The sequence below is a fragment of the Trachurus trachurus genome (genome assembly GCF_905171665.1).
Source record: "Trachurus trachurus genome assembly, chromosome: 14".
Lineage (NCBI taxonomy): Eukaryota > Metazoa > Chordata > Actinopteri > Carangiformes > Carangidae > Trachurus > Trachurus trachurus.
The window spans coordinates 27,420,035-27,436,119 of NC_139903.1; the positions used below are offsets into that span (position 1 = coordinate 27,420,035).

The 16,085-nt window shown below is 41.5% G+C and overlaps 1 protein-coding gene across 1 annotated transcript in view; it reads right to left on the reverse strand.

The window, feature by feature from the left end:
* The window catches only part of LOC310997399 (homeobox protein PKNOX2-like), a 110,391-nt gene extending 97,153 nt beyond the window's left edge, over nt 1-13,238 (reverse strand). Inside the window, exon 1 of the mRNA XM_083987075.1 lies at nt 13,131-13,238. The gene's annotated coding sequence lies outside the window, so the exon portion shown is untranslated. The remainder of the gene's footprint in view (nt 1-13,130) is intronic.
* Between the last annotated feature and the right edge of the window lie 2,847 nt (nt 13,239-16,085).

Sequence of the window (16,085 nt, forward strand, 5' to 3'; positions counted from 1 at the left end):
CTTTGACTTTGTACAGAACCAATTTAATGACAGTATAGGCTATTAAACTAAACTCTAAATTGTGATATCAAAAGAGGGATGCATGATTGCAGTTGCAGTTTCAGTTACAATGGTCAAAAATCAATGAATTATCATTATTATTACAGTACTAGTAGTAGTTTTGGATTTTTATATACTATTTTAATATTGGTCAATCTGCAGTTTTATTGTGAATCCCTATATCTCATTTCTGTGTGTGTGCATGTGTGCAACATTTTTAATGCAACTTACACTACACGACTTAGGTGACAAGTTCTATAGATGCTGTAAAGTGAAAACTAATCTGACTTACATACAGACTTGCGTACAGTTCATTACACTCAGTGACCCTCACTGGAAACTATGTTAACGATGAACACATTAAGTCTGCCTCCTTGCTGGAAAAATGCAGATTAACCGTATTTCTTTTCATTAATTCATTTTTAATGAAGTGAGATGATTTTTTTTTTTTTTTTATCCCTTTAAAGGTCACACGTGTTGCATGCTAACCTGTTAGCATGGAGCCTGTCATCATACGGTAGTCTATAAGTGCCATATCTCAGAGCACTTGAGAAATCTACTTAGGGCCACGGAGATGGTTTCAGGTTGACATGCCCCCCCCCCCCAACAAGTCTTCTTCCTACGAGCTAAACAAACAAATCCGACCCGCAATCAGCACTATCACATGTCAAAAGTCCCATTTGCACCACACACACACTGACACTGTAGCAATGTCTGAGGAGTGCCAACGTGGGGGAGACGGGCACAGACATACCACAGAGGTACGGAGACTGAGAGACCTTGACCGGAGGAAAGCGTGGCCCAGAGGGGGGGGGGGGGGGGGGGGGGGGTCAGCTAGAACAGCTCTTGCTCCTCGTTGCCACATACATAGCAGCAGCCGTGACACCGCACCGCCTCCAAGCTGCCGTATTTATCCGCACACCGGCCTCGGCAGCTGTTTTATAAGTCACTTTTAGCACAGAAAGCATCCTCACTCTTTGGGAGATGAACCTTAATGAAGTTACACAGGGAGTGGGAAGTTGTGTGTGTGTGTTTGTGTGTGTGTGGGTGCGTGACTGTGTGTCATTTCTTTTTTTATTCTTTTTTTACACAATACGTGATAATTAAAGTCCCTCTAAACTTTGTGATGAATTCGCCCGAGATGCTTCCTTCGTCACGTCACCGCCTGCAAACTTTTTTTTTTTTTTGTCTTTGATGGAAACTAAATGGGGTTTTGATCATCTTCACATTCTACTTATTTAGTATTGGTTGGGATTATATGAATAACTAATGCATCCATGGAGACTCTGTGGGGATAATGTGCTGTTACATTGGCACGCTGAGCTGCTCAGGCACCGAGATGTCAAGGAAATATTCGCAGTGAGGATCTCGCTTAAAAACTGTGCACCTTTCTGTCAATAGACAAAAAAAAAATCTGCCTGTCTGGCTCTGTGGTACTGTAATTACAGCAGCATGAGCCTGTGGCATTTATTGATAATAGCAAGAATGACATTGAATTTAATTGTATAAACTCTGACAAGCATCTCTGTCTAACTGATGGCTGTCATCACGCTCTGAATGTGACTTTTTATTTATTTATTGTCCCTCAACGGCTCGGTGAATTAAAAGAAAGAAAAAAAAACACCTCAATGCTGAAAATAGCTCATTATATTTGAGTTTTCCAGGCTTTTTGGCACAGGTTAGTGAGGTGTCACTGCCAAAAGCGCTGCAGGACTAAAAAAAAAAAAAAAGCTGCAACTGAAACATTTGGCGTCAAAAGAAGTTGTTCTTGTTATTTAGTGGCGGAGAAGAAGTGAGAGTGTGAGATGCTGCTGGCTGCTTTTAACTCGCTCTCTGGTGAATGATAAATTTTGCAGTGTGACCAAACTATACAAGTTTGGAATCTAGCGTGGGTGAACAAATGTTTAAGAATCAGTGTAAAAATCAATTGGACTAACTATTTTCAATCATGGTGCAAGTTTCCTGGGGTTACGTGTATTTTTTTATTATTATTATTCTAAAAAAGCATTTAAAATGAAGCTGTGGACACACACACACACACACACATACACATACACACTCTATAAAATGAACACCACTGCTGCTGCACCGGGTTTCACCAGCGTTCACATTTCCTAAAGCTTTACATACATGACTTTTTCACGGGTGTTTAATAAAGACACTGTGACAATTAGATTTTAATTGGGTCGTAAAAATTTCAAATTATTGCGATTTCCAAAAAAAAAAAGTCCTGTGTGTCTTTATGGGCAGTTGGGAGTAACTCCAGGCGAGGCATCACAACTGGACCGGGTCCTGATTGGCTCCCCTCATTAAATGGAAGCTGAAATGTTTCCAAGTTGTGAAGTTGTTTCCATAAACCTGGCAAGCGCGTCCAAGCAGCAGGTTTACCTAATCTGAATTGGAAGAGGCTGCTGCTGTTGGGTCCATAGCTAGGCCGTATTAGGACTGCTCTGCTCATCAACCTCTGTCTGAACTTCATTTGGAAAATAAAAAAATAAATGAAGATCTAGTCAAAAAAGGCTCCATGAAGAAAGAAAAAAAAAAGAAAAAATCAGGGAACATTCGCTTTATTATATCAACAGCAGACCGACGCAACCTGCTCACTTGTGCGATCTCAACTGGACTGATACACATCTGTCATTTGGATTGGACAAGATCTATGCAGCAGACAGCTGCCAAAGTCAAGTAGCATACTGGTCTGTCTCTCACAATGGCCTCCATTATGCTCTTATGTCTTCTGCATATAAACTACTGTCTGTCTGCTCCACACCCCAAATCAAACGTAGAGCACATTACAAGCTACATTTATTTACACGAAGAACAACCCACAACCCACCCCCCTCTAAAAAAAAAAAAAAAAAACAGACCAGTAGAAGTCATACACCTAAACACACAGATTTAAGGATGGATATTTGTGGAGATGCTGGAGTGATGTCAAAGCTTCCCTTTCTTCTGCGGTTTTCTCACTTTTCAGGAACGTCTGCAACAATACAATCTTTGAGAGAGCAAACCTCTTATCATGGCACATATCCTAACATGCTAATTACCCCACACGCAGTTTGAGTTCATTTATTATGCATGAAATAATCTAATATGATGACTGTGATAATTATGCGCACATAGATAAGATAAAAGAGTAGTAACCAATTATGGCCCGGGAGTTGGGAAAAGTAATTATTCTTTGTAGTGGAAAGAAGTCTTGGTTTGGAAAAAAAAGGGGGCTCAGTCTGCTTCTCTTTTCCTTTTTTTTCTTTCCACTGAGTTCACAGTGCTGCAATTAACATGTGGAATCATGTCTGCACTCCCTGATAATGTTGAAGGAATATTTTCTTGATTAAGCGTACAGTAACACAGACACTGCAGCCTTATCGTCTTAAGTATTTAAGAATGTGGAAGTAGTTTGCAGTAAAAATAAATCAGCGGCGGCGGGAGAACCTGCTTAGTTTATAAACTGCTCTCTGCATAGATTCATTTACAGCGACGTGTCTGTTATGATAATTGTGCACGCCCGCTTCCCTGAGCCTCTTCACACACTCTAGAAAATCTGACATGTTTACATTGCGACTTGAAAGGCAACACGGCTCGATGCCTCGGGTCTCGGCGGCGGCATCAAATCAGAAAGGACACTACAAAAAAAAGACACAAAAAAAATAAAAAAAACACCAAGGAGTGGTGCTTAAAAGTCGAGCGCTCGCAAATCAGACGTGTGTCGCAGAGTCATTAAATATTACCACTTCTAAAAAATCAGAGCTGGTGTGCGGTTAGCCCGCGCCACTGTACAAACATACTTAACACAGCGCAGCTTTCTTTCGACAAATTATGTGCCTGCCACGGCAAATCACAGGAAACAGAGGCTCACACAGTAATTTAATTTCTCTGTGACTGTCTTGGCTGGGATTCTTGTCGTAAATCAAACTTTTATGTGATGGAATGTGGCAGCCTGGAAACGGAGTTTAACAGAGCTTAATATGTCCTCGTGCATTCTGCTCATAGGGAAGATGAGGAAGATGCATATAGCTGCAGAAAACACTACAAGTAAATGGAGGGAAAATTGTAACCTCGTTAATGAACAGGAAATTAAATCTATATAATCACATAGAGGGGGGAAAAAAAGGCTTGTGCTGGGTTTGTAAACACTAAACCAAAAGGAGGACATTCTTAGTAACTTCTAACTCAAACCACATTTTAAGTGACTCAGGACTGCACACGTCATCTTCACACTCATCCGGAAACCTCTGTCACCCATTACCCAGTCCAGTTCTCCCTCAGCCCCGCTGCAGTTGACTCATGATTACTTGCAGACTGTAAAGCTTCAGGCCAAACATGATACTGTGGGACCAGAGTTCTCCAGAAGAGACACGGCTCTCGCAAAACAACGCAGAATGACTTTTTTTAAAAAGACGAATGCCAGACTTTCATATTCACACCACCAAACGTCAGCAGTGCTAACGGGGGACCGGCTTCATCCCCCCCCCAGTCATCTCACAACAGGAAAGAGAAAAATGCTGAATATGAAAGAGCAGACGGGGTGAGGCAGAGCTCTGTAGCTTTAAACTGGAGGTTAATGTCAGCGGCGCTTCGTGTTTCCTTACACTCTCAGCAAAGTCATAATGTTCCGAATGTAATGAAGTGAGGAGGGGAGAGAGCAAGGACGACGGAGACGGCCGAGACGGCGAAACCGCCGCCGTTGGCTCGGACAGCTGATGCTGGCGATAATCGAGCTACTGTACGATTCTGTAACAAATGACTTTTTTTTTTTCACGGACGTAGTCGGACATTTGGCGTCGCTGACAAAAGCACAAGAGAAACACATTCACCAAAGCTAATTAAGTCTTCTCGTAAAACTCTGTGTAAAGCGTAGTAAGTCTGCAATTTACTACATCCACAATACATTCCCTGGCTTTAAAGAGCTTCAAAGCTGGTTTGAAGTCAAACAATAAGCAGATGAACTGAGTTTGGAAATTCAATGGATCGTTTAAGATTCAATGTATCTCAGGCCAAGGACCCCCAAACTGATGGAGAGATGGAGCAAGGACACCCTACTAATAAAATTGTGTTTTATATTAAATCGGATCACGGTTTTTGAGTTAGGGACTGGATCATTGTTGGATCAGCGGGGGGAGCGGGGATGGTACACAGGATGTAGAGCGAATGATTTTGTTGTTCTTGTGGGGAACGTACAGCTGCCGATACGAGCAGAGTTGTTTTAATCGCCCGTTGACTCGGCTGTGGCGGTGCGCCTAAGTGTTTCCACACTACAAGCACAACTTTTTTATTTTCATCAACCAATCCACGGACCACTTGTGTGCCGATCCGCGGAGAGTGGCCATACCACTGTCAACTACATGATGATCATGCAGACCCTCCTGCAGTCCTTCCGCGGACCCCCTAGGGATCACAGACCCCCTGTTGAAGACCTCTGGCTTAAGCATTAAAGAGATAGTTCAACATTTTGCAAACTGGCCCATTGCCATAATCCCTATAGTCTTAGAAGTAGGTTTGTTACCTTTAATTGTCGATGCAAGCTATTTTTAGAACGGCGGAGCAGAGCCGTGAGCTGCTCAGAGCTACGCTATGGAGGCTAATGGGATTTCTTGGTTTCCCTCATCAAACGCATCAAATACACAATCCAACAATTTCAAAACGCTCTGGTGGACAAGTTGTGACCTGCACATTCACCACGCTATGAGATAATAATGGATCGTTACCAGACAGAGTTGTTTTAGAGTTCAACATTTTGGCAAATTCGCCTATTGCCATAATCCCTATAGTTTTAGTAGTAGGTTCATCACCTTTAATTGTCGATGCAAGCTATTTTTAGAACGGCGGGGCAGAGACGTGAGCTGCTCTTGAAGCAGTTTCGCCTTTCCCTCAAAACGCATCAAATGCACAATCCAACAACACCAATATGAAGAAGTTATGACCTGCACATTCACCACGCTATGAAATAATAACATATACTACTGTATATGAAGCAACTACTCGGAACCACTTGTGTTTTTGAAATCACCTGTATCGTCCACCTCCATTGCGTTCACTGAGCAGCTCACGTCTCTGCCCCGCTGATCTCAAAACAACACGCACCGTCCGATAATTAAAAGTAATGAACCTACTCCTAAAACTATAAGGATTATGGCAATAGGCAAATTTGCTAAAATGTTGAACTATCTCTTTAAAGTAAATGTGATATACTGTGGTACTACTGTATGAGTGATTGAAAGTCATGACCATCACATTATAATGCCATATACACATCACTGTTGTGTTTTAGGATAACAAATTCCACAATGTAACATCTGAAATACCACCCAGCTCAAACATCAAGATATACACAAGTGTATTTTGTAAATATATGAATATTGACTACATTTTACATTTAGCTTTCTATCATTCAGGAGCTGATGTGCGTGTATGCAAGGCTGTCAAGGCATGAGTGATGGGTGAGCCAGTGAATGACACCGTAAGGCTGGCGTCTTCCTGAGTACTTTGACTTAAATAAGCATAAAAGTTATGGTTTTGGTTAAATGTTACCATTTACTATTATTGTAATATTTAAGTGTTTAACCAAGACCAGCATCTTTCTTTAACTTCAACCAAACACTTTGAGTTCCCAAACGCAACCATCAAAGTAAATTGAGAGTCTAACCATGCTTCATTTGCTAGGAGGAGACATTATATTGTAAATTGTATTGAAGGAAACCTATTAAAGATGCTATCAAACTAAGTTTCACCATTATATTTAATAGGAGCATTTTGCAACTTGGTGTATATATTCATTAAAATGTTTTCTTGTTCTATTGATTAAAACAATAACTGGGGCGGGGCCAACATGTACACACTCACTCGCATATTAGCAGCACAATGTGAGCATATGCTAAAGTGTTTCTTTTGTTATTTTGTATTAAACCATGTTATGTAGCATTAGCCGCACTATAGGTTAAAAGCTATAGTGGTTAAACAGTTGTACGTAACGTTAACATTGTTCATTCTCTGATAGGTATCTGCGTTGGGCGCTGATATGAACTGATGTGAATCTGGCACTGAGTCATCCACAACGCCAAAATCCTTAATGAAATATTATACAGGAATAAAAGAGTGCAGACCTCCTTTAATATTTTAAGAGCGACAAGTCTTGTGAAACACCATAAAAGATGTAGCCTTCCCAGGGAAAATTAAATGCACTTTGACTGAAGCCTGTGCTGTCATAAAATCATGGCACTTTTATAGCAGGGGACAGGACTACATAAAGGAAGTCATTTGCAGCTAATAAGAGCGATCACTGAAATGCATTAGGGCAAATTATTCTGTCCTTGCCACTGTGCAATGCTTTTACTAAAGTGTGTTGATAAGCTGCTGTTTCACCTAAGAGCTTATACACTAAAGTGTTTCATCAGCCAGCCTGCAAAAAAGACCACTTGGAGATTAACAACAAGGTACACAAATGGATTTGGAGAGAAAGCCACTTTTGTTAAAGTCTAATGTCAAAATAAAGGAGCAGCTATAGACTGAGTGAAAACATTGTCCTTCAGATCAATGGTGTCCTGGAGTGCAATAGGGCTGAAACATTCAGATGAGACGTGAGTGGCAGAAACGCTACAACAGAGCCGAGTCGACACACTTGAATAATATCTTTGGAAAGGATTCTGAAAAATGGAAGCCGCGCGCTCCAGTAAATAGCCTTTAGAGGTCACAACTTCAGCGCTGTTGCATTTCTCCTAGGAGTGTATAGCCTCAGCCTGACTTCAATGGAGCGCTCTGCCAATAATCATAAGTGGGCTGATTGTTCAAAAGGCTATCAACCACTATTTTAAAGAGGCTAATTATTTTATTTTTTAATCGCCATTGCACATTTATTAATCACCACGGCACCCGACCTGTCTCTCCTGCAGCATATAGCAGCTCCTCTGTGTGTTCATACAGCCGCCAATGTGCCCGGGCCTCGAGAGTGAAAGAAGAACAACAACATCAGGAGGTAATCAGGGATGCAAAAAAGCACTTCACAGCGCCGATATAAGTTAGCTCGGCGTTCACCAAAATAGCTTCTGTGTTGATGTGTTGCTTGGCTGTAAAACTTTTTGTAATAAGAGTTCATCTGACTCACAGCAGAAGGAGGAGGAGGAACAACAGCCTTCCTGCTGGCAGCGACACCGCAGTGCTGCAAAAAAAACAGCTGCTAGTGTACCTGCACAAGCTCCAGGAAGGCTCAAATGGAAGAAAAAAAAAAAACACACACACACACTAATATTACACAATAGCAATTTTGACAAAATGTGTCAAGCTGCGAGCCGCCTGAACACACCACATTTTTGCATTGAGGAAGACGCAGGCCGCCGGCACTTTCATGGTTAACCAATTAATGCGCGGTGTAAAGTCGGTGCTATCAGCGTGGAGAAGCAAGCACTCGTGACATTTCGCTCTTAACTAAGTTTTAAAGAGTATTGCACCGTGGGAGATTTTTTCAATAGCGGGTGACACCGGTTTGGCCCGCGCGTTTATTCATTTTCAAAGGGAGGCACAAATATGCAGCCACACAGTGCTTGCTGGGATTTTCTCGGCTATGATCTGCTGTTGAATTCAAATCAAATATTTTGAACCTCACCCAGCTCAGCTGTTAGCAGGACTCTCAAATATAATAAATTCAGGATTTACTGGCAGGCTTCATATTTCTCTGTGTGAAGCTCTACTCATTTATTAGGATTATCTACATTCCACCAGAGATAAGAACCAAAGGCACAATGAGGTTTAGAGTCTTGTTAAAGGTCTGTAAATGCAGAATATATAATAAGCTGTTGCTAATTTGATTTTGTGCTTGATCCTTGAATAATAACCACCAGTGTCTAAAAATAATGTTTTAATTGTTTTTTAGTTCATAAATAACGGCATCAAAAGCAATTCACGCTAACAATGTGAATACTGAAGACATAGGAGAATAGAAATAGCCTACTTCTTGCAGCATCTTTGAAATGCATTTCGCCCAATGCAAACACTTCTATCTGTGTGTACTGTGCATCCTGCTGCTGAAAAGCCCTATTTGATTCCTTTATTCTGTGCCACGACTTCAACTTAGTTTACGGAATGTGTTCCTGCTGGGTTTTCATTTCCTCTGTCTGAAAAAAAAAGGGAAGGCAATCAGAGTACTGATGCTAAAATCATTACCTAATGACTAAAGCCTTTGTATGACTTCCTCCACGCTGTGACATTCATTGTTCAACCACACATCTCATGTAATTGTGTGAAAAAAAAAGGAGCATCTCTGAAAGTTTGGAGGACTGTCTGTCTGCAGGGGCCAGGGGTAAGGTCTGCAAAAAGTCCCATCGATCCCCGGATCACGTTCGGGAGGAATGGTATGGATTTTACTAACACTGGCGGGTGGGGGGGGGCTTTTATTTTTTTGTCAGCACAGGATGCAGAGATGACATGCTGTCAGTAAAGTCACGCTGCTGTAATCACATGTTGTATATGAGAGCAGCACACGATGTGATTATCACAAACTACAAAGTACTACACTCATTTAAACACTTGCACACATTTCCTGTGCAAGCTGCGACCGTGTTAATATTACAGGGAGCTCAATACTCAAGATTTTATTGGCGAACGATAATTACAAATAATATAGTGAATTGATTAGAGACATGTTTTGAGGTTTGAGGCCTTTTCATTTGAAAGTCTATAGCTGATGTTCTGACAATAACGCTGACATTACTGTCTGACTGTCGAACCGCACAAAGCCCTATGCAGCATGTATTTCCATGACATCTCTATGTCCTTCCAGAAACAAGGCTCCGTGATGTTGATAGTATGGAAGATCATTAAATTTGCCTGCTGCTCCTCTCGGAGCATAAATCAAGCCAATCCATCTCCCCCTGACCCGGGTCCCTGGTGGCTTACTTAGAGCCATGCCAATGCAGCGCTGGCTGTGGAATGAGCAAGGGTAAGCATGCAAGGGCTGTCCTTAAGCTGAGCCGTCTGATGGTATAAACAGGCCTCTGCCTCATCTTGAGAGCAATAGGGATCAAGTGGGCTTAGTGGGCATGACCTGTGAGGACCCAGACAGGGCCAAAACATGCAACACAACACAAATGTCTTAAGGATTGCTGCACTATCGAACAGAGGGGAAAACTAGCAAAACATCACATTGCTCAAAGGCCCCAGAACAGAACCTAGATGCACTCCGCTAAAGGATTCCCAGCAGATTAAAGCCTTATGAATAATTCTTCCAGTCTGATTTGGGGAAAAATCAGGCCCTCAAAAGCAATTAGATATTCGCCGAGAAAAGAAACCCTGCAAAGTTAGGTCTATTAGTCTTACAGGGGCCCTCACGAAAAAACCTTAGATCTTCTCAGAAAATGATATATGGGTATCTGCGGCACCACGCAGGGTGGAATTAGAGGCAAAGGCGAAGGAAATGACAAGACATTTGTGCGTGGTTTAATTTCCTCAATTGCTTTATGGTCATACATAAATGCTTAAATTGGTTTGTAACATATGCTCTCCTCGCTCTGTTTACTTCCTTCATTTAGTGTGACTGAATCACTTTATTAGTGATTATGCCCCCAAAAGCTGCTGGAATGCACAGCATCCGCACCTCGTCGTGTAATTTACCCATATAGTAGGAATGGGAATATGCAAATAGTGTCAGAGTACTTTGCAGGCATCGAATGTGCCCCAGGCTGCTTGTCCAATGACACAAATCATCAATTAAGATCTCAGCAGGGTTTTGGGGGATAAACTAAATTGGCATTATCCCTATCTGACAATATGCAGAGCCATGTGGGGTACAGCACAACAAAGAACAAACAGCACTGAGGGTGATTTGCTGGATATGCATTTCAACTCTTGTTTTTTTTTATGTGTGTGTGTGCATGTGTGTGTGTGTGTGTGTGTGCTTTGTTAAGACTAATTCCCAGCTGAATCATCCACTTTGAGACAATGACAAAGGTACAGCATCATTTGAATAGTGTAAAAGGTAGCAGACCTCCTTTGGTCTTTCAACAGCGACTCAACAGCAGCAACAACAACAGTGTCTTTCAAAGCATTTACTTTGACAGGGTGCTCGAGTTTGGCTCCTCATGGGATTTCCCCCCCGCTCAGCACTTTGCACCTGCCGAATGTGTTTGATGGAGGGAGCTAAAGTGGTCTAAATCGCCATTGTGATTTCTCAGGGAAGCAGATGATTAGTAAACAAATGGTTCAGGCATATTTAATTAAGCTAATGTACTCCCAGTGCTCAGAGTATGTAGCTCTGGCTGCTGCGAGGGGCCTTGACTTTGCAAGATACAGTTGTGACATTTTAACAGCAAATTAACTATGACAGGAAAGCTGAAGAGAGATTTTATAGTTCCTTCACTTTACGATCTTCACATTTCTTTCTTTTTCCCCCCCAAATGTAGATATATTTTCCGAAATCTGGGCACGCATCGGTGATGTGATACTGCAATTGGTCTCAGATCATAGCTGACAGAGCCTGAACAGACGACCTGAAAATCTGCTCATTTTAATTGCAAGATCATAAAAGTCAAATCAAACAGGGCCCCCAGTGTTTGAGACAAGCTGCTGCTACCTGACAGACCCAGGCTTCGTCAAGTCACACTGACAGAATTTAATGCCAGTCAAAAGTCTCCTATGAGTGAAATAGTCATTTTGGGCAATTGTGGTATTAAAAAAAAAAACAGTCAGCTGAAAAAAGAAAGTGGTGAGTGTGGCACACAAAGAAGGCCAGTGTTCAGGCTAGAGGGGTTTTGCAGGGCAGGGTAGGCTGAGTGTAAACATTAGACCTCAGTAAGATGCAGATAGTTTTTTTAGCAAAGATATAGTGCAGTTTAGGGATTCGCACAGAAATACAGACACGATTGACCTTTAAAACACTGACAAAGGAGGGAAATAGCTCATTTGCTTTGCACGACTCTGGAATAAATGCAAGACAGTAGTTGTTTTACTTTGACGAAAAAAATTGAGAAACTGCTATTTGTGAATCGCAAACAGAAACTGAAGAAACTAGGCGATACACTCAGAAAGATGTTACCTTGAAATGAAATTATAATAAAGATAAAGACAATTCAAGTACAGGTGTTTTTTCTCCTTTTGTCTTTGACATTCATTAACTGACATTATTAATATGTGTTAGACACACACACACACACACACACACACACACATAGTCTACTAGGAAAACAAATCTCGATTAAAATTTATTATGAGCAAAGAGAACCGTTGAATTAACTTCGGTCAACAGTAGTGCTATGTGGAGGTTATTTTTACACTGGAAATCAACAACTTCACCCGTCAAAATAAAAGCCTTTCTTTTCTAATAGCCTACTCCAGTAGTCTGGGTTAAAACACAACACGTAGCCTAACTTCAGCACTGAAGCGAAAAAAAATCGCAGCAAAAAACAAAAAACACAACGCGGTGTTTGCGTTGAAGATTCAATCACACCATCACATGTTCATTGTTAATTTATAACTCATCTAAACGCGACGGGGCATTCCGCTGCTGACTGACAAAAGCCGCAGAAATAAAAAATGAAAAAAAAAAAAAAAAACGCCAGTTCCCTGCAGCTCTGCGCTCAATCTGTCCAGTCCGCTCACATTATTACCTAGTGTTATCATCATCAGTCTCTAAATTACAACCATAGGCACAAAAGCATCCGCTGCGAAACACAATACATCCTAGATACCTGCATCACAAAGCGACATTTTTTTTTTATATAAATCCAAACGCTGCATCAAGCATTAGAAAAAAAAATCCACTGGTCTTTCAGTCCAGCACAAAAATGCATCTCCTCTACTTTCCCTCTCTCTTTTTTGTCCCCCTCCTCCTACTTCCCCTTCCTTCCCTCCCTCCCTCTCTCTCTCTCTCTCTCTCTCACTCTCTCCCTCTCTCTCTCCCTCCATCACTCTCTCTCTTTCCCTCCCTCTCTATCTCTCCCTCTCTCTCTCTCTCTCTCCCTCACTCTGGCCCGGCTGGCTGTCTGACTGTATGAATAATGTCCTGCTTTTTGTAATGAAGAGGGGGGGAGGGAAGGGGAAAAAGGACGCTGAAGTGGAAAAGCCCTGCTCCTATGCACTGACATTGAAAATGAATGACAGCTTACCTGCATGCCAATCTTCATCAGACTGACACTGGGCTGACAGCACAGCCTATACTCCTCCACACAGCCGGTGACGTCAGCCATGCCAGGCCCCTCCCACCTCCATCTCCATCTCCGCTCCCCCGTTTTTTCCCAACACCGGGCCGCTGATGCCTTCCAGTGTCCGTGGGAAATACGGCAATCAGCCCACAGACCTCCACGACCAGACGAGACAGGTATATAACCTCATCACCCTGGGAGAAGACGGGACTGAAACGTGGTGTGTTCAGGGTGTGTGGCTGGCTGCACCTGCTGATTCAGACTGATGATGACTTGGAGCTGATGGAATACTGAAAAAGAGGAATATAGAGCACATGTTGTAGTTATTGTTTTGTATTGATTATTCCTAGTCAATTTGATAGAAGCCTAAATTTAAATCACAAGTGCAAAAGTAACATATTATGTTGCATTTTGGCTTAAACACAGATAATCATGAGATAAGTAGGCTATTTTTAAGATGGCAACAAAACAACATAGGCTACTGTTGTAAATGTCTATTTCCCATACTGTTAGACATTATTATATGTCATTTTGTTGGAAAATCTCAATGAAAAGACTTGGGGAGAAAAAAGACAACAGAACTAAAAAAAAAAACTCACAAAATGTTATTCCATGTTAATAATTACATTTGCATCCAATTCTTATGAGAAAGAGGCAACAGCATCTCTGATGTAATACAGACGATCTTGGAAAAGGTTGTGCAAAATAAAATTATTTTATTGGAGAGAAGTGACATGTTGAGGGTTTTGCACTATTTATTGGAAGAACCCTGATTACTGTAAGATTAAGCCAATGTCAGCTGGCTAAATGCTGAGGGACTCCTGCGGACAAATAGCTTCTGGTTACCAAACTTTTCCAAGTCATAGCCAATTTGACAATTTAAAAAGATGTTAACAGCCCACATCCAACCCTGCTACAACACTGATGCCAAATAGTGTCCTCTCAGAGCAGTTATCACTTTAATTATGATGATTAAACATTCAGGACTGAGGGAATGGGAAGCCTAATTTTTCTTTTTTTGTTTAATAGAGTTGGGGATTACTTTCTTTCCTTGAGCTTTCCCAGAGTTAGCAAACTACAACTACACTACTGCATTTTGTGTTTTTTGTCAGTGGCCTAACAGAAAAAGGTTTTGAAAGATCATTTTTGCATCATCTATTCCACTTTAAGTTGTTTCTTTTACCTTTTTAGATTATAATGAGGTCAGGTAAGAGCCAGGGACTGTGGACAGATTGTCAGTAGGAAATATTAGACTGAAAGATAAACGGTTGTATTAGCCACTTAATTTAACCGTCACTGTCACTCTCATTAAATGTGACTGACATCTTTAAGAGTGTGGAGAAAACAATTGCCCGAGGCAAACACGACGAGAAAAAACAAACTCCTCTCAGTTTGCAGTAAATTACACATCAGACAGTTCCTTTTTTGTCATTAATTGCTCTAAACATCCAACCCCTCTGCTGTCTGGCTCATTCGTGGAGCAAAACTGTTTCATTTTCATCCAAAAAGCCGATGAACGCATCATGCATGGATCTTACGAGGGTTTCCTAAATGCAACACGTCTTCTTCCAGTAAGCGCGAAGAGGCACCACCACTTCCAGTAGGACCCACAGACAGACGCGGGTCTGGCCAGCCCCCTGTCGGTCTGCATTCATAATTACATGCTTCAGAGAGACGGATAGCATGATGCTGCGAATCAGACCCTCAGACCCCCAGACCCCGGCGTGGCGACTGGCGAGACACGACGGAGCTTTCCTGTCAGACGGTGAGGTCCTGTCTGGTCGAGGTGCAGCGAAGTGTAGAGCTATGGACGACAACAGGAATCCCCCTGCTCCCCTTTCCCCTCTGATTCAGCTGTATTGCTGGGATATAATATAATGTTTTACAAGATTACTTTATTGTCACTTTTTTTCATTTTCATTTTTTTTTTTTTTTTTTTGGGGGGGGGGGGGGTGCGTTGGTGCCTACAGTAATCAGACATGACCTAAGTGATGATGATCAATGGTCAAGTTGAGTCAACTTGGCCACTCCCCCCAACACCAGGACTCAGCCTGACACACTCACATACACACCCTTGCACATATTTTAATTTCTGATTATTAGGCTATATTTAATTACATTATTTGCATTATATTAGTTTTATTTCATTCATATTTATCTTATTCATTCAATTTATAAGGCCAGTTTCGGAGCAACCAGGAGACATTTCACTGCATTACACTGTGACTTGTGTATGTGACAAATAAAGCAATCTTGTAATCTTGATGATGACCTCCAGCGTCAGTGCTGCAAACTCTATGCACAAGCCAATATGCTTGCACGAAGATCCAACAATTGTATCCTACTGATGGTGTCAATATAGCTTTGTTTAGGACATATTTTACTCAATTGTATACAGCTCATCTGTGGTGCAAGTAGGCCTACAGTTTTTCAAAAATGAAAAAAGAAAGAAAAGAAACTCCAGGTGGCAGATACAGTATAATGATGCATTTTGGATCCTACTCAGGTGTCCAAGATGGACAAGTGCATGTCATATGTTTGTAGCCAGTAATGCGCCCACTTCTCATGCCATACTAAGAAACTGTATACAGATGTGTAAAAGAATGGGATCATTATGGACCTAGCTGTGTCTGTATAGTGACACAAAATATTTGTCATGCTTCTGGAAACACTGAAATAATTGCCTGTAGGCCTACTTTGTGTTTTAAACCAGTTTGTTGTAGCCTCTGTGTTTGTATTTTTTCCTTCCTTTATCTATTTTTATAATGGACCCACCTGAATCTGTAATAAAAGTTATCTACTGTATCCACAAACACTACACTGTAAAAACACTCCCTTGTGTCTCATAGGCTAGCCTAAATGTGACCAGCAAACAGGCCACCCTACTTATTTGAGCAGGAAAAGTAACACGTGTTCTTT